This window comes from Lygodium microphyllum, chromosome 12 (genome assembly GCF_053477565.2).
Source record: "Lygodium microphyllum isolate KBCC chromosome 12, Lygodium_microphyllum_v1.1.10, whole genome shotgun sequence".
Lineage (NCBI taxonomy): Eukaryota > Viridiplantae > Streptophyta > Polypodiopsida > Schizaeales > Lygodiaceae > Lygodium > Lygodium microphyllum.
In genome coordinates, this window is record NC_141146.1 from 31708398 (window position 1) to 31728989 (window position 20592).

Sequence of the window (20592 nt, forward strand, 5' to 3'; positions counted from 1 at the left end):
TGCGATGCATCAAACAAACACACTGAACCCCGTATCAGGCAACAAAAGAAAAAAACTACATACCGTACCCGTAACCGTAACCGTAACTAAAACAGGAAACCAAAACCATACCATAGCAATATATCATCTGTACGACATCTGTGATAGAACCAAGACTGGACCATGGAAAATAACACTAATGATTGCGTATACCCATCCCACGAAACGGTTCATTAAAAAGGGGATTAAGTGCAGTGAGGGGAGATTAATTTAATGAAGGGTTGATTTTAATCAATTATTAAAAATGGGTGAATTTTTATTAGGTGATAAACCTTAATAGGAAAACGGCGATTCCTTATTATAAATTTAATTACCAATTATTAGGTGAAACGGTGCAGTTATTCGATTCCCGGACTTCGATTCCCGACTGGGTCTCTAAATGCAATTCATTGATTATAAATTAAGGTGATGTGGAGCGCTTTTTTGCCAGCGCGTGCTCGTGTGACGGCTGGTTTATTTTAATTTAAAATTTAAAGTGCCTCTGTAGCGCACGTAGCGCATGCTAAGTGAACGGCTGGTTGATTTTAATTAAAAAAAATGTGTGTTTAGCGCGAATGTGCGTGGAAACGGTGGGTGAATTAAAAGGTTTATTTTAACAATTAATTGTGATTAAGGGGAAAAATAAATAAATAAATAAATAACATAAAATAAATACCTGGAAGGGTGTGTATGAAATGCAGGAATGCACACGGAAGAGTCCCAGTAAAGGAAAAGCAAAAAGCACTGATGAAACAACAATGAACACCTTAGCAGATGTATTAATTTGATTGATGTTGGTTTTTTATTTTTATTTATTTTATTTTATTTTGAGGTGTGATTTTTTTATGTTGGAATAAATGGAAAATGAGCAAGGGAGGTGAGGGAAATTTTTTAGAATGTTGTTAGAATTTGTTAGAATTTTTTACAATTTTTTAAATGATTTTTCATATTTTTTTTGGCAATTTATGGGTAATTTAAGGAAAAATGGATTTTTCTGAAATTATAGGGAAGGCAATTCCTAGCAGACAAAGGTCCAAAAATTTACAAAAGACAGAAGGAATTTTTTGAAATTTTTTGAAATTTTTTTTAGGGAAAAATGAAGGTTGTGATTAATTAAGTCACATTAATCACTTTAATCATAAGTCACTTAAGGCAGGTTAGTCATGTTAGTCATGTAAATCTACCTAGGTTAGTCTGGTAAGTCAACCTAGGTTAGTTAACCTAAGTTAGTTAAGTAAGTCAACCTAAGTTAGTGAAGTAAGGTCTGCCTAAGTCAGTTAGGTCAGGGCTAACTAAGTTAGTTAGGTTAGTGTTTAACTAGGGTAGTTAAGTGTTAATTAGGTTAGTTAGGTGTTAATTAGGTTAATTAGTAACCTGAGGAGGAGGTGGGGTAGGAGGTGGAGGTTAGGGGAGGTGGAGGTGGGAGAGCCGGCGGACCGGGCGATCGTGGCGGCACGGCGTCGGCGAGCCGGGCGGCGACCAGGCGTGGAGGCGGCGGTCGTGGCGGCGACGGCGACGGCGAGGAGGCGCGGCGCGATCGTGGCACGGTGGGGCGGCGTCAGCTGCGAAGGGGGCTGCCGACGAGGCGTCCAGGAGGCAGCGCGACGGCGGAGAAGGCGGCCTGCAGCGAGGAAGGAGCGACCGTGGCAGCCAGGAGGCAGCGTCTGCAGGGGGAGGGCAGCGACCGTGGCAGCCAGGAGGCGGGAGGCAGAGGCCACGGACTGGAAGGCGACGGGGATGCTGGCGGCAGACTGGGGGGGAGGAGGAGGAGTGAGGGGAGGAGAAGGAGGAGAGAGAAGAAGAAGGCCACTGCAGGGGCGCAGAAAGGAGAAGGCGCTGTGGAGGAGGTCGTCGGGAGGGAGGAGAGAAGGAGGGAGAGGGAGAAGAGGAGAAGGAGGAGTAGGAGGAGGGGAGGAGGCGAAGAATGGGAGGAGAAGGAGGAGAGAGAAGGGAGATGGAGGAAACGCAGAGACGCACAGAGAGGGAGAGAGAGAGAAGGAGAAAGAGAAAGAAGAGAGAGAAAGAAAGAAGGTGGTTGAGAGTCGGGGGGAGGGAAGGGTGTCCGTTGGGTGGGTTTTTTTTGTTTTTTTTTAATAATTAATTATGATTTAGTTGTTTTTTTTTTAAATAAAAGGTGGGCAGGGGTAAGGGAGGATGGGCGGGGTCAAGAGGGGACGGATCCCCGTCCCGCGCACGTGCGCGGGGCGGGGTAAAAAAAATTTGCCGTGACGGGATTGAAACGACGCGGGGATGACGGTACGGGGTACGCGGACACGACCGGGGCGCGTGGAGACGCGTTAAATCGAAAACGGGCGCGTTCACGCGCAAAACGAGCGCGAGAAAAAATGTAAAAATAAAGAAAAATTCATAACTCCCAATCCGGATGTCAAAACGAAATATCGTAAAAACAAAAAGTGGGCAGGACGACAGGGGGGAAACAAGAAAAATATGGGACGGGGGTTCCGGGAGGGGGAAAGGGCGTTCATGTGCAAAAAACACAAAAAATGAACCAAAAACGCAATTTAAAAATTAATATCGAAAGATCCGTGCATCGGAATGAGGTGCAGCAAAAAGGAAAACTAGGCAGAAAGATGTGCCCGATAATCCTATCTTGTCAAAACATAATTCCGACTAAGATAAGACACGTTCACATGGGAAAAACCCAAAAAACAAATCCAAAAATGGGTTCGGAAATGAATATCGGACGAACCGGTCATCGGAATGACATGCAGTAAGAAGAAAAAATGTCCGCAGGAAGGGGTGGCACAGGGTTATCACGTTAAAACGCAGTTCCGGCGGGAATAGGAGGGGTTCACATGTGAAAAACTCCAAAAATGCTCCCGAAAAGTCATTTAAAAATTAATAAGTAAAAATCCAAACGTCAAAAAAGGGTGGAGGAAAAAGGAAAAAGGTAGGGGAAGGCACAGGAGACACGGCTGTCAAATCAAATTGGAATGCTGATGCAAATAAGGCAGGTTCACATGGAAAAATGTCAAAAATACACACGAAAAAGTCGTGAAAACTCGGAAAATTAATAACGGACAAACCATGTATCAGAATGATGCGGAATAAAAAAGAAAAATATCAGGGGAAAAGTGGTTGGTAGGACTATGACGTCAGATCACGGTTCCGAAGCAAAAAAAGCGCGTTCACATGGAAAACCGGCGAAATTGCGCAAAATGTTTCAAAAATTAATAACTCGAAAACCGTGCACCGGAACAGGGGTAGGTAAAAAGGAAAAATGGACAGTTCAACAGGAGGAACAGGGCTATGAGGTTGGATTTGGACTTTGATGAACGTAAGAGGCATTCACATAGCAGGACCTCAAAATCAGGGAATGAAGGAAAACTGCAAGGGAACAGCCCCAAAGGTGGGTGGAACATAATCGGGCGGGTGGGAAGGGACCCCAGGAGGGTAAAAGCAAGGCAAGACATTCATGCATGAGCAAGATAAAACATATGCAAAGGATATGCAATGTAGACGCGCAGGGACGCGTCCCCACACTTAAGACCTTAACGGATAGGGTTAACCGAGCAACAGGGACCTAGGACCATGCCACAGACCATCCACTAACTTCCCCACACTTAAAACATGACCGTCACTAAGAAACAGAAATTGTAGGGTTAGAAGAACTTGGCCCATTTCGTCAAGAATCAAGGTTGAGTATCGATGGCACGTCCAGTGTTGTTGTCGGCGCTGGAGGAACCAAGGCATCTTCACAGCACACGTTCGTCATGGCAAGGACCACGCGGCAGCACCCAGGGAGGTAGCTGATGGAAGGAATCGCAAGAAATCCGTCGATGATGAGGGATATTGCACTCAACTCACAGTCACTCAATTGAAATGAAAGAACAGTCACTCGCCCCATGACTAATATCACTCGAGAAAGAATGATTAAAACCCATTTCTCATACCCGGTTGAGGAATCGAAAAGGGGAAAATGGTGTAGAAAGGAGTATGCCAGGGTGCACAGTTGATGGTGCATTAGTGCATCCCGCCCGTCTGGCATAAGTGCAAGGAGGAAGGCAAGGGAGCCTTACAGTGCAGTGTACAGAACAGGGTGATGTGTCTTGTGTTGACGGTAAAAACCCATCCCGTGGGTGCACAGGGAAACAGAAACATACCTGACTCCAAGTGTCGTAACGTCCCTCAATCTCACCTCTCGGTAAATGATTGAAGAAACTCCAGTCACACTCAACCCACCCTCTGTCTCACGCTCTGTTTGATAGATACAGAAGGGCAGCCTTTTCCTGAAACCCATTGATGTAATCCTCACAATCACTTGTGCAAAGATTGTATGCCTTGTGCGCATTTGATGGTGCAATTGTGCATCCCGCCCTGTGTCGGCATACGGTGCAAGAATGAAGGCAAGGGAGCCTTATGGTGCTGTGCACAGAAACAAATTGTGCTTTGTGCTTTGAGAGGCCCATCCCGTGCGTGCAACACTTCATTCACACTTCTCATCTCGCATTCGATTTGAAGGGAAAAGACTGGTCTCTCGCCCCACCCTCTGTCTCACTCTCTGTTGATAAATATAGGAGGGCAGCCCATACTCACGTCCCCATCCGGTTAGGATGAAAGCTCACATCACTCGATTGTTTGTCGATGAAGATCGCGTCATCAGTTGTTGAGGAGGCGTACCCAAGGAGGTAGCCATCAAATTCGAACATTGTGTTGGATAGGAATATGTCATCTGCTAGAGGACAGTTAGTCACTTTGCAAAGAGACCCATGACACAGCCTACCAAGGGAGGCAGCTTCGGAATTGGATCCGAGGGATATCAATCAATGAATCCACTTTCTGGACTGCTGGGTGTTACCACCTTTTCCACAGCCAGCTTCTCGCCCAAGGGTGTTTATCACCTTTTCTTGGAACGAGGCCTGCTATGACAGGGAATTGCTTCCTTTTCTCTCATAACAGATTTGTTTTGTGTTTTTTTTTTCTTTTTCTTTTTTTTCTTTTCTTTTTTCCCTATTCCCGAGGGTGTTTCCACCTTTTCTCGAAGAATAGGTCGGCATGACAGGGACCTAAGTCCTTTTCTCCCATGACCGATATGTTTTTTTTTTCTTTTTTTTTTCTTTTTCTTTTTTCACTTCATAGTGAACAAGGAAATGGTAGAAAAAACCATGTGTCAAGACCCACCTCGCCACTGTCGCTGGTGGAAAATAGAGAATAAGTGATCAAGGCTGGAAGGGGGTTTGGAGGGGACAGAGGGTTGCGTCCACTTCATCAGGAGTGATTGAAGAACGGCTATCAGAAGTATCATCATAAGAAGTACAGTGCCGCACCAACGAGGGAAAAGATCAAGTGTCCGTAATTGTCAAGATCCCCAAGGAGGGAAGTACTTCTTCAGGCGATATCCATTGATCAGAAAGGGATCATCAGAGGCATCAACAGTCTGTATTTGGACAGAGCCATTAGGGTTGACTGCAAGTACCTTATAGGGGCCCATCCACCGCTGTTGGAGCTTGCCAGGAAACTTGCCAAATCGTGAATCATAGGCTAGGACCAAATCACCTTCTTTGAACTCCTTGTGCTTGATGAAACTGTCATGGTAAGCCTTGCGTCGGGCTTGCGTGGCTTCCATACACTGTAGAGCCATCCGACGAATTTCGTCCAAACATTCCAAGTGCAGGAGACGGCATTGCAGTGAATCGTCATCCCCCAAACGCTCTTTGATCGCCACTCTCAAAGAGGGTAGTTCCAGTTCAACAGGAAAAACTGCTTCTGTACCATACACCAACTGGAAAGGTGTATGTCCCGTTGCTGCTTTATGGGAGGTTCTGTATGCCCAGAGGGCCTCTGTAAGTCGATCGTCCCAATCACGACGATGTGCAGCAATTGTTCTTGTCAGAATCGAGCAGAGGATGCGATTCGTGACTTCGACTTGGCCGTTGGCTCTGGGGTAATAGGGAGTGGACTTGCGATGGCGGATCTTATACAACTCTGTCAACTCTTCCATGACTTTGTTAAGGAAATGCGTGCCTCTGTCACTTACCAGCTCTAAGGGACTGCCAAAACGGGTGATGATATTCTCGTACATGAACAGGGCCACGCTGTTACCATCGTCCCGCTTGAGGGCTTTAGCTTCACACCACTTTGTGACATAATCCGTACATACGAGGATGTATCGGTTCTGTTTCCTTCTGGTAGGAGGGTCGATCGGACCTACGAAGTCGATGCCCCACTTCTCAAACGGCTTTAAGGGAAGGATAGGTTGCAGTGGCATGGCACTTGTCTTCGTGGGTTTCCCCATTCTTTGACAAGCATCACATCTTTTACAGTAATCATAGGCATCCTTATGAATGGTAGGCCACCAATATCCTGCTAGCAGAGCCTTCCTGGCCGTAGCTTCTCCTGCAAAGTGACCTCCACATGGCTCGTCGTGGCAAGCCTTCAAAACAATCCCAATCTCTTCTCCTGCAACACATCTTCTGAGTACTTCATCTTTGCCTTTCTTGTACAGTGCACCGCCTAGCAGGGTGTAGGGGGATGATTCTAGCATGAGCTTCTTCCTTTCCTGACTAGAGATACCAGGAGGGTACTGTTGGGTTGCCAGCAGATTGGCAATATCCGCATACCAGGGAGTTACAGTTTCTACCAAGAATAGGGAAGCATCAGGGAGGTCTGGATCATCTCGTTCCTCGTCTACAGTTTGTGGGATACGCGACAGATGATCAGCCAGGACATGGGAACGACCACGCTTAGTAATCACCTCAAAGTCGAACTCCTGGAATAAAAGGAGCCATCTCATCAATCGTCCTTTCACATCTGCTTTGTTCATCAAGAAGGACAGGGCCTCATGATCCACATAAAATTTAAAGTGGGTAGATAGGAGGTAATGGCGAAACTTCTCCAGGGCAAACACCATTGCCAAACACTCCAGCTCTGTCACTGTATAGTTCCGTTCCCTATCAGTGACTTTGTGGCTTGCATAATAGATCGGTTGATCCAACTTCGAGGAGCCCTTTTGGCAGAGGACAGCACCTAAACCTTCAATTGATGCATCAGTGTGTACATGGAACTCTTTCGTCCAATCAGGAGGTTGCAGGATGGGTGCCTCTATCAGACACTGCTTCAGAGTGTGGAAGGCTTTGTCACATTCTTCTGTCCAAGTAAACTCTGCATCTTTCCTCAGGAGCTTGTGCAAGGAAGTTTCCTTTATTGCAAAATGGGCTATGAACCTTCTGTAGTAACCCACATGGCCTAGGAATCCCCTCAACTGTTTGAGGTTGGTGGGTGCTTGCAGAGCTGCAATCTTTTCGATCTTTGCAGGGTCTGTTGATATCCCTTGTGCTGAGACAATGTGGCCCAACAGAACTCCAGAAGAGACCCCAAAGATGCATTTGTCGGGGTTGAGGGAAATCCCATACTCCCGGCATCGGTCAAAGCATTGTTCCAAATGTCCCCAGTGTTCACTGATCAAACTATAGACACAGAAGTCATCCAAATATACCTCAATAAAGTCGTGCAGATGATTTTGAAATGCGGCCATCATGACTCGTTGGAAAGTAGCAGGGGCATTGCAGAGCCCAAATGGCATCACTCGGTAAGCGTAGGTCCCCCATTCTGTGGTGAAGGTTGTTTTGGATTGGTCTTCTTCTGCAATTTGGACTTGGTTGTATCCACTGAACCCATCCAGAAGGGAATAAAGCTCATGTCTTGCCACTGTGTCCAACAGTTGGTCTGTGAAAGGGATTGGAAAGTGATCCTTCTTTGTCTTGGAATTAAGCTTTCGGAAATCCACACATATTCGCAATTTTCCATTCTTCTTGGGTACAACCACGATGGGTGAAACCCATTCACTGTTTGCCACTGGATAGATGAACTCGGCCTCCAGAAGCTTTAGCAGCTCCGCTTTCACCAATGTGGAATAATTCGGGTTCATTCGCCTTTGTCGTTGCCGTACTGGCTTGGCATCAGGCTCCAAGTCAATATGATGTTGACATATTGTGGGATCAATCCCCTTTAGGTCTTTGTAGGACCACGCAAACACGTCCAAATTTTCTTTCAACAAGTTGTACAAGGTTGACAACTCCTCTTCTGGGAGACTGCTACCCACCTTCAAGTGGCGTTCAGTGCCTTCTGCATCCACAAAGGTTAACTGTCTTTCACCTTCTACTTCACGGATGAAGGTCCCACGGACTGCTTCTGGATACAGATCCGACTCCTTCAAAGGAGTGATGTCCTCTTCTGATGTCCCACTAGAGCCAACTTCTTCTTTTGGTGGAGACTTAGGTCGCTCCTGAAAACGTTGGAATGGGATTAGGGCTGTTTCGGGTTTGGTTTCAAGATTAATCACCTCATGGCTTGAAGACTCATCTTCTGATGATACATCCAGGAACGTCACATAACAGGGACCCTCTGATGCTTGTTGGGTTTGTGGGATTGGTGCTTGTTGGCACGGTGCATCATCATCATCTTTCTTTGGCAAAGATGGGTTAGGACGGCATAAGCCACTGCTGAAAGACGGCTTGTTCTTCTTAATCCACGTCTTATAAAGGTTTTGCATATGAGAAGATCCATTTACCAAACCAAATGGTACCATTGCCATTCTGTCCCATAGCATGAGCTCATCGGCTTCTGATGCTTCTGGAACTTCGTCCTCAAATGTATCCTCTTCAGGTGGGATAGACTCTTCTGGCTCGCTTTCATCATTCTCTTCATCTATATCATATTCATCCTCTTCTGTCTCTGTCTCTGCTTCTGCTTCTGCTTCTGTCTCTGCTTCTGCTTCTGCTTCTGTAGGAGCTCTGTAACAGAAGAATAGATTCTCTAGTTCCTCTCATGTCTCTGTCTCTGCTTCTGCTTCTGCTTCTGCTGTGGCCATGTAACAGGGAGAGCAGTACATCCATGCTTCTATCTCACTGTCAGAAGTGATTTCAGAAGTCATGCCTGGTTCAGGCAGGAAGTATTCACCCATTGATAATGGCTTTGCATCTCTTGGAAGTCGGCTTACAGTATACACTGTTAAAGAATGTGCCACTGTTTTCTTGGGAAGGATCTGTTTGACAGCATCTTCGTCTGCTGATGTTCCATCTGTAGCCTCTTTAGGGGAATCAGAAGATAATTCCAAGGAGGTGGAGCCATGTCCTTTTTGAGAACCATACAGTTTCAGCACCACTTTGTTGGGTCCTCTACCCAAGGTCAAGGTTCCTTTGAACCAATCCGTCCTTGCTCTAGCTTCAAAAAGCCATGGTCTGCCTAGTAACAGAGGATAGGATGTGCCATAAGAGTTTGGCTTCACCACTAAATAGGTTAGCCAATAATCTTTTCCCGCCACTGTAGTCTTCACATATGGAAGAATGCCCAGAGGCTTGATTCTGCTCTGATCCGCCAGTCTGATGAGCCATTGGGTTGGTTGCACACCTTGTAGGCCTAGATCCTTCATTGTCACATCCGTCATAATGTTTACTGATGAACCTCCATCAATCAGTGCATTTGCAATGAAGCAGCCTTCTATCCATACGCCAGTCTCTGGAGTACCCGGATCTAGGAAAGCGTTAGCCACATCCACTTCTTTTACAGGCTCTGGAGCCTTGTCGGACTTTGTCACTGTGGAGGGAGCAATCCTTAAACCACGTCTTTTCGTCAGTATACTTTTGAACCTTTTCCGGCAACTGGAAGACAACAACAATAATTGTCGGAATGTGAGGTTTGGTCTGAAGGTATCTAGATCTCTGACCAGATCGTATTCCTTAATAGGATCCACTGGCTTCTCTAATCGGTTAGGGAATGGGGCAACACCCATTTTCATTTTCCCTCTTTCTTCCAACAGAGGAATTACATGAGCTTCTTCTGCCACTTGTGGCACTTCCTCCTCTTCTGTATCTTGGACCTCTGGTCCTGCCTCTGTAACTGTCTCTGTAACTCTCTGTGGCACTGTAGGGCTCTGTACGGCACTGTTAGGCTCTGTTCTGTTCTGTTCTTCTGGTGGAAGACTGAACTTCACTGTTCTGGCAGGAGGGTTATTTTCTTTCTGGATAGGTGGTTCCTTCTGCTTTGCACGCGTGATGGCAGCAACTTCCAATTCTACCAAATTGGAGGTAGGCTCTTGGGCCTTGGACGGACTATCAGTAGCATTGTTTTTCACTGGGACTGGGCTTGGACAGTCTTTTGCAGTGTGGCCTTCTCCTTTGCATCGACTGCATAAGGGCTTGTAATCCACTGACCTTCGAGGATTTGGACAATTTGGTGAAATGTGTCCCTTTTCTCCGCATCTGTAACACTCCACTTCTGATCTCTGACCACCGCCAGACTGTCTGCCTCTGTAACTTTGAGAGGGAAATCTTCTGGGTCCGAAATTAGGACCAAACTCTCTAGGCTTGGGTCCAATATCTTGTGTTGTCATTTTGGATTCCAGCAAGTTAAATCTTGCGTCTTCTTCCTTTCTTCTCCTGTCATGCATCTCCTTCAGGGAGCAAATGTCCTCTGTATGGTTCTTCCGCAAACAGTAGTAACAGAAGGCTCCAGGGATGGTTGGTTTCCGTGTACATTCAATGGCTAAATGGCCTGCTTGATGACACTTACCACACCAAGTATTTGACCGCATCACATCTCTTCCTGCTCCTGCAACGTTGGATATGCTCGCTGTGTTCACTTTCAGCGTCTGTAGTTGCTCTGTAATCACATCCATCAACTCCTTTTTTATGTTTGCAACTGAGTTAGATAAATAATCCTTCAAGCTTTCTCCTCCTGAGGCATTGGCAGGAGGGTTTTGAGGAGTTTCTGTAATCACTGCATAAACTGGTTGGGCTGGTACAGAGGGGTCTCTGTTCTGGTTCTGATTCAGTGCTCCTGTTTGAACTGTTGGCTGTTGACTCCAGTTGGTAGGGTTCCACTGTTGCTGTTGATTTGTCATTGAGGAAATTGGTTGAGACCATGGTTGTTGTGGTGGAACCATCATTTGAGGCATGGATTGTGGCCACTGTGGATTTGGTGCACTGTACTGTGATATCGGGGACATCTGTTGGTAGGGATAGGGAACAGTCCCTGGGACTGCATTTGGTGGATACATCATTCCTGGCATCAGAGGAGGTAAGACTCCTCTTCCTGTATTCATTGCTAATCTAGCTTCCACTTCATCGTACAGTCTGGCACCTTCTGTTGCAGCTTGCAGTGTGGCTGGTCTTTGCAGTTCCACAAACTTACGGACTTCTGGTTGTAATCCTCTGAGAAACACTCCCTTCTGAATGCCATCATCTAGATTATGGTTAGTCCATCTCTTCAGGATGGATTCCATTCGTGAGACATAGGCTTCCACTCTTTCTCCAGAGGACTGACTTAGGTTCATAAATTCCTCTCTCATCCGCTCTTCAAAACCTTCACGCCTGAATTTAGTGAGGAAGGCCAACTTCAGGTCGTCCCATGTGCCAAAAGTTCCTGCTGCTTGTCTCTCATACCACTGAAACGCCGCGCCCTTGAAAGTGGCGGGGAATATTGCTAACCAATGCTCAGGGGTTCTGGCATTGTTAGCCACACATGCTACCATAAACTCTGCTACATGAAGATCGGGGTCTTCATTATACTCTCCCTTAAAAACTGGCAATGGGACTACATTCGCTGGTCTGTCATCAATATTTCTAGGACGGATCTGGCTTGGAAGTGGACCTCCAGCAGGAGGAGGAAGGGCTTGATGTGCCATTGGGACTTCTGTAAAGAGTTCCGCAAGGGCGTCCAAGGCGGCTTCTGCTGCGAGCTCGCTCTCAGCTTTGATTCTTGCTTTCTCTCTTCTTACATACCTCTGGACTCGTTCTAACGCTTGCCTTTTTATTGCGTCATTCATCAGGGGGTTGACTCCACTATGTTGTTAGTGCTCCACAGAGGGTTAACAGAAGGCTTCAGTCTCTGGAGGACTCTCTTGCCAACATTTCTTCTACTTCTTTCTTTTCAACGTCCCTGAATTCTGCTTTCATGCCACTGCACAGAGGAAGGTATTCGGTTCTGAAGGTGTCAAAATGCATACGTCTGAGCATTGTGGTGGTGCCATCATCATAGTAATGCCAGCTTCTGATGGTTTCAATAGTGTATGTTGTGAAAAACACTTTGTCTACCAACTTCCAGTGGGTTGCTAATTGAACAAACAGAAGATTATCAGTACACCAAGCATCCCATGTATCTTGCTGTTGAGCGTCCACGAACAAATTCCAACTCTTTTCCTTCTTGTCTTTGTGAACCTCTACAGACCAAGACTCCTGAAGCTTCTTCACAATCTCCCACTTGATGTTGTCTGGAAACTTCTCAATGAATGCCAAATCTTCCATGGATGTTCATTCTCTCTGTTTCTGCTCTTCAGATTGTTCCCAAACAGTTTGCCACCAAGATGCAAGTTTCTGCTGCTTCAATAGGAAGAGGAAACTGTCCACTACATAGAGCATGCATCATGATGGTGATGTGTTTCCGCCATTGTGGGATGAACTTCTTGTGGAAAGTGGCTTTGATTATGAGGAATTCCAACTCTTTAGTGGAAGAAGGAACTTTACAAACATCCATTGAATTCTTCTCTTCTTGGCGATACCATTTCCTTCATTTTCAGCCTCTTTTGGTGCTTGTTGATGGCAAGTTTCCCCGGCTGCGCACCAAAAACATGGAGCCCCGAGAGGAATACCAAGGAAAAGGGAATTCTCTTGCAAGAAAATCTATCTTGTAACATCAACAAGCTTGTTTATCATGTTTCATATGATCACAACAAAGAAAAAAACACCAGGCACAACAAATCTTCATGCAGCATCATGTAAATCTCCCACGGTTTTAATAGAATCAACCATATTCTTCAACATCCTCACAAAATCCATCAATATCACAAAGAAAGCAAAGAAGTACACCATCTTTGAATGGAAATACATCACATAGTATTCATCTTCAATATCTTCATAGTCTTCTCTCTCAATCTCTCATATACAATCACTCTGTTTTAGTAAAATTGGCTATCTCTGACTCTCTCTCTCACACACCATCAATAATACATCATATCCTCACTACAATCTCTCAAAAATTACTCTCAATAATCACTCTTAGGTCGTGGATACCCCTCCCAAGAGGTATGTCTGATATGAAGGGTCACCAGAGCCACTACAGTGTCTCTTCATAGCTCACTACTGTCACTTCACTCTAGTCTTCACTTGAGTCTTCAGCAGCTACTTCTTCCACTTCTTTCAGCTCTTTTGCACTTATATTCACCTCTTTCCAAGGCTAGAAAACTTTCCCAAAATCACACATACATTCCACAGAACAGTTACAGTACAGAACAGAACAGAAACAGAATAGAAGCAGAAGCTTTACAGAAGACCTACAGAAGGTTACAGAAGGTCATCAAAACCTCATAACTCACTCTCAAACCATTCAAAACTCTCACAAACCATTCACTAAGCTTTCACAATATCTCATTCTTCATCAATCAATACTCCATCCCTCCTTACAGAAGACAATCAGAACAAAAACAGACCAAAACAGAACAAAACAGAAGGTATACAGAACCATTCAGAACCTATCAGAAACATCATGAACTTCCAAAACACAATCAATATCATCCAAAACACTCTCAAACCACTTCCAAATCAACCAATCATCCCATAAAATCAACCATTCAGCTCTCAAAAACAACAAAAATCAGCCAAAAAACAAGTCATTTCAACACTCAACAACGCATCATAATAGACAAAATGCCCAACTCATTATCCAAACTGTCGCTGTTAGATGACTCATAACCTGTAAGTGAACCTGTCACATCCTCAAGCATCTTTTCTTTTCCCTTATCCAATCTCCCCCTCACTGACATATCCGTGTCAGTGGGCGTAGGAGTACGACTTTGCAAGCGCCCTCACCAAGGACTTACTGTAGGTGACCCAACACCTATAGGACCACTCATAGATGTATTCATTTTAGGTGTATTTTCAACATAACTAGTGCTGGCTAATCCATCAGTAGCCACTGTAATCAAATTCGCATACCACAATGCCAGCTCATAAAAAACAATATCTCTACTAATCAATGTCTCATGTGTAGACAGTACATAACTTATACGCTTTCCGGTCTTGTGCATATCCAAGGAACACACTCTTGATAGCTTTAGGATCCAATTTCTTCCTCTTTTCATAAGGAACATGCACATATGCAATGCTGCCAAATACCTTCAAGTGTGAAATATCACGATTATGACCATACAACCTCTCATATGGAGTTACATCATGAATCCCTGATGTAGGGGTTCTATTCAGTGCATAGACAACAATCACTACTGCTTCAGCCCAATAACCATTTGGCAAACTCTTCTCCATCAGTAATCTATTTTTCCTTTCTGCTACACCATTTTGTTGCAGTGTATAGCTGCAAGTTAATTGTCTTCTGATCCCATATTTAGTAAGGTACCTACACAGGGAGTTCACTCATAGTAAAGAAGACATGTCACATGCGTGCAAGGACTTCTTAAAAAACCCCTATTTATGAAGCTTGTAAGACTAATATATCCCCCTGTTTAAGCTTATAATATATATACATGTATGAATTTTTATGTATCCCCTTTCTTAAATGTAAGTCTTCATAGAACATATACTAACTTTCTTTTTAAAAGTTGGAATTATCCTAAGCAATTAAAAATATCAAAATGGTCATATCACAAAGTGATTTATGTAGTGGCACTTGGATACCAAAGTATGTGTCACAATGTTTTTGAGTGCCCGTGTCCCTTACCACATGAGGAGAGAGAGTAGGGGAATTGAACCTCTTTATACTTAAAGTGACTACACCAAGCGGACACCAAGCTCTCTTTGGAAGAAGGGGAGTTGAATCTCTCTACCAAAACCATGGGAGAGTGCCAACTCCCCCCCTCCCACACAATGATTAATACAAATCAAGAAAAAAAGCAAACAAAAATTAAAGATTTAAGTTTTTTCTCTAAGAAAAACTTGGGTTTAACCTCTTACCAAGCACCTTGAAACTCCTGATACTAACATCTAGTTAGTAGTCACAAATTACAGTACACATGAATGAATGAACTTAGCAAAGAGTAGCAACAACACAAGCATCACATGTACGTGTTTAAAAGTACTTCCCTTCATAGATATCCTTGAATGAAATACATGTTGAATATACCTCCAAAACTGTAATGTTGCAATGTACTTTGCTTCATTACCATAAGATTATCAATACATATACTTTTCTTCACCATCAAAGGACTGCCAATGCAGCCATATGCCTTTTCTACTGCATATTGGTGGCTAAGATGGACCCAAAACTATTGGCTATTGCCAAGTGTGGTTGCAAGCTACTTCGTGCACATGAGTGATAGAGAGAGTTTATGACCTTAAAACTCAAATTACACCCAAAATAGTCATAAACGTTTATGACTCTAAAACTCAAATTACACAATAACTAGATTACCACAAAAGTTATTTGATATTTCTTGGTAGCATGTATGATGTATACATAGTAGCTTTCAACTTGCAAAGAAAAACAAGATTATTAATTTAATACTAATGCAAAGGACAACACATTAAAACTATTATAGATTTTTATTTTACTCTATGCGCTTCAAATTACCTTATGTATCTTTTACATAGTCGTTGAAGATCTTATAGTCATTTGGATCAAGTTGATATTTATTTGATATTGGATCATAGCTCAATTTTTCCAGAGCAATTGTGGATTCCAAGGACACTGATTGATTATCAACAAGATCGTATGTGTAGCATTTACTTCCTTTGGTTTGTTGATACCATGCTAGATGAATCTCCACATTTGGAGGATGATCTAGAAGATCAAAAGGGACCCTTGTCTCTTTTAAACCATTTCCTAGCTTCATTCTCATACTCATTACTCTTCGAAGGTACCATGTGCCTTTCTTGACCCTTGACTAGTATTTGCAACCTTGGCTTTTCTTTTGAGCTTTGTATTATCTCTAAGTATAATATCTTCAAATCGAATCGCACAATCATATCCTATTCCAAGGCAAGTACTGGTTTGAGGTTTTGACTTCATCTCAAATGAGAAATATACTCCACTTTTTACCCTTGTTAATCTTTCCTTTGATAACATTGGATTTCCATTCAATTGGCTTACAAGTGTGCTCTTGCACAAAGTATTCCAATCAACTTCCACAAAAGGTGATATTTGGCTCACCACATTCTCCTCATTATCAACTATAGAATCCATGACATGACAAGCTCACTTTGTGCAATTGTATCCACTTCATCAACATCCAATACTGTATCCATGATTACATGTCCAACAAAATCATCCAATGAAACTTCTTCTTCTTCTTCTTCAAGATTGTCATGTGCATTGTTTTCAAGATGCTCTAAGATATCTTTTTCTTCCCATGAGGCACCCCATAAAGCTTCACCTTCCATACCAAGCTCGCGACACATGACCTTTGCTTCTGCTAAACTCTCTTTTAATGCATATACAATCTGCTCATCAATACTCACAACCATGTAGTCATTTAAATTTTCCAAACGAATGGCAGGCATATGATTCATATCAACCCATATGTTTTATTGCTTTGAGTGAGCTGCCGGAAAACTTAGATTTGAACCTGCATGAAACTTTGAAATTCTATTCAATGCTCCTGCACTACTCAATAAGTCACAACGATCATAACACCTCTCATTGCTAACCATTCCACCTACTTTACTAAAGAAATTCTTACAAGCATCAAATCCCGTGAAGATAAAGGAACTGCCAAGTGATTATATCTGTCTCTGAAGATCTTTATGAGAAGAACCACAAAGTGACATGACAATTGGATGTCCATGAAAGTTTCTCTACTAATGAAGTTCTACTTGAGCGTATATACATCATACTTGGTGATCCACATGTGCCAAAACCTAATAAAACATCATAAATCGATTGATTAATAAGGCATAATGGTGCTACCATAGCAACAACATGAGCATACAATATCATTAATTATTTATATATGTTCAATAGATAACATGAATTCAGTACCTAAAAAAGAAGGATACCATTCCGCTAGCTTTCACACACTCATACAAGTTGAGAGTAGGAGATAGAAAAATATCAATGTATGCTGCCACAATTGAGAGATACACCTTTGTACCAAGTGTTCGCTCTTGATGATGATTGGATCTCATCTCCAAGAGCTCTAAACAATTTTGAACTTTACGTTCGGCTATCCTCTGTTCTGATCTCCAATTTTTTCTATCCTTTCTCTCTATATCTCCTTCTTGCAAACCATGATCATCAACCTTGAAACTTTGATATACCAAGGCTACATGATTCAAGGTGACAAGATCATTACCAAAAACTAATCTTTTAGATGCATTATGATGCTTCCATCATCTTCCATAGAAGTTGTGAATGGCCAACTTTTCCAAGGAATTGAGTATCGAACACCTGTAAGAGAGATATAAACTTCAACCATAAGCTTCCTTTCTCCATCAGAAGTATGACCAAGTATTGGTCCAATCACATCCTTCACATACATATTCCAATGCTAATTGACTTCTTTCCATTGCTCCTTGATGGACATAGAGTCAAACCTATTACAAGTTATCTGTATAAAAAGAACTAACTTTGGCAAGCATTCAACAAGAGTATTTGCAATCAATACTCTTGCATAGTGGGCAATCGCATTATGCTCAAATGCATCAACAAATCTATGATAACCATTTTCACCATTTGTAACAAGTACTACGAAATTTGAAATGCATGTGTGATCTATCTTCTTTCCACAAAAACCAACAAGTTGGTCATCTCTTACTATCCACCTCACCATCCTCTTGATCATAGTCTCATCTTCAGCAACAATGACAGGTACACTTCCCATGCAAAGCCCATTTTTCAACATATGATGCTTATATGTTTCTACCACATGCTTGAATACATCCTCTCTCAATCCGGTCCTATAACAAAGAGCATTTCTCATAGCCCTAGATGTAGTTGAAAGATGTGGATCTTGAATATTCATGGAGAGAAAGTTATGCAATCTTGTACCTCCCCAAGTCTTGACAGCTTCAAATAGATTTTTTGTTGTATCAGAATATCACTTTCCTTGACCCACTCTTCCTATGTTTTGAGAGATGTCGATGAAAAAGTCCCACAAAGCTTTCTTCCCCTCAAATAAGCCATGCTTATGTGCATTCATTCATTACATCTCCTCGCGTGCCAAGGCATGAGAAACACTTTCTTGAAGACTCCTCACCTTTACACTCAAAGTAGCAACCTTTTTCCTTGTGGACCATATTAGTTTTTTGAGTCGTCGAACTATTATGTTTTTAGTCCTAGCAATTCTCAATATCTCAGAATGAGTCAAGTAATCCAAACTTCTACCACCTCCAATGTCTCTTAATCCTCTTTCCCCTCTAGAGTGCATGTCTTGATATACACACATGCAAAAGTCTCTCTCCTTGGGAATGGATGCACATGAAGAGGTATAATATTTCCACACAATAAAAGTTAGTTGGTTAGTTCAAAAGTTAGTTAGTCAGTTAATAAGTTAGTAAGATTACTAATTGAAGACTAACTAAAGAAAAAAACTAACTAACGTTAATAATTAAGGATTTTTATTTGATAAGAATATGTGTTTAAAAATTTGAGAGTCGTAAATCCGATATTTTTCTCGGATTGACAAGGACCGTAGCCATCCTTCACAGAAGTTACAACGCGAATGAGAGTTATGGGCTATATTAATCACTAGTATTAATGTGTATAGTTTGGATGGTCCAAAAATATTAGATTTTGGGCAAAACTAGTATATTTTGGATATTATGCTAAAAAGATATGGAGATTTCTAGAATTGGATGTCATTTAAAAGAAAAGACAAGTGATGTTTTAGTTAGTTTTGGAGATTTTATCAAAAGAAAAAAAATAAAGAGAAGGATTTGCAAAATCACGCAACCCGCGATCGCAGCCTACAGACAAAAAACAACACTTCAAACAAGGAAAAGAAGAAGGAGTGAACTAAGAGCTTTCTAACCAAGTGTCAAGTGTCTTGGGGTTTTACCCCCCTTTCAGAGCCAATGGAACTATCAGATTTATGATCTGAGCATTAGATCACTGATCTTTCTAAGATCCCCCTCCACAAATAGCTCCTCTTTTCAGCCACAAGCCATCTTCTCTAATTCACTATAAGTATGAGGCATGGGGAGGCACAAGAGACATAAGGAGACCCCGAGAGGCTGTGAGAGAGAGGTAGGGAGGGATAACCCTCCAAGATATTGTGAGAGAGAGCTTGAAAGAGAGAGAGAGACAGAGAGAGAGAGAGAGAAAGAGGAGTTATCCCGAGAGGCTGCGAGGGAGAGAGTTAGTTTAATTTTTCCCTATCTCGGTCTTTGACTAAGCCATCTTCTCTTACACTCTCCTATCTTGAATCTATTCCACCTTCTTAATCTCTTGAGTCTACTTGTGGACGATGGTCCCCGACACGCGAAGAATGTCACGTGTGGATGGCAATCCCATAACCAAAAATATAGCTTCAGACGAAGGCATCACCTTCAATTCAATTGTGGTATCGGACGTAAGTAATGTATTTCCAAATTGATAGATGCTTGTTTTGATTCTCGTATGAGATACGTTAGGCACCATACTATGATGCACGAGTATAGGTCATCGGAAGGGATAAATTTTATCTCACGTATTCAAAAGATCAAGCTTGCAAAGTGCATAGCACCTAATTGCATATGGCTTGTTCGTTGATAGAGCAATTACAAGGAGGAATCGGTCAAGGATTATGAATGGCATAATCATGACATTAAAAATTGTGCAGTAAATTTTACATAAAATCACTCTTTGATCCCAAGGGGAAGAGCATATATGCGATGGAAATGTTATCACGACTATTCTTGCATTGTTTGGCAAGAATACAATTGGTTTTTTGTTGGTTGATATAACAACATTCTAAATGATTTTACATTCAATTGGTTGTTAGTTTGTCATTTGGATGATGTTCCAAGTGCTTGTGATTTATGGTAAATGCATGGCAAGGGTCAGTGATGACAAGTTGCCATGGGGATAAATGAATGTTTTCCTAGAAAATGATATTAGGACTAAATGCCTTGTTGTGCTGGATTCCTAAAGGATTTAATTAAGGAAGGATCGTGCTAGGCTACCCCCAAGCTAGCGGCAAGGCCCTACTCGAAGGGGGCCATGGTTATTGCTATGAGAGGCTTGGACCGGCTTTATAGGCGAAAGGTCTGTCAGCAGGGATAGTCTCGGGTAGTAGGAAATGTGGGTGCCAGAGGGGGCTTTGGCTATACAACTTGCATTGTTCCTAGAATCTAAGGAGCCGCTTTGTGACCCAGGATGGGATCCTGGAACCCTAAATACTAGTTACAAGGGTGGAATCTTGGTGGACAGAATACCCTCATGGAATTCTGTGTATCTTCCACTGGGATGAAAAGATATGGAATTTGTAGTGCCATGTGATTTGGACCGGTTACTTCTACACGGCAGAAGGAATACTTCTGTTGGACAGAAGGGATACATAATTTATCTTGTATGGGTGGGAGACAAAGATTAACTTGAAGATAAGTTAAGAAACTTGTTTGAACTTGTTTGTCAAAGGATTGCTTGCTTTGTTTTCGTGTCTGTGCTATAAGTTATGCGAACAAACCCTGT

At 42.7% G+C, this 20592-nt stretch overlaps 1 pseudogene; it reads right to left on the minus strand.

The window, feature by feature from the left end:
- Positions 1-1364: 1364 nt before the first annotated feature.
- LOC148027605 (uncharacterized) lies at positions 1365-16831 on the minus strand (annotated as a pseudogene).
- Between the last annotated feature and the right edge of the window lie 3761 nt (positions 16832-20592).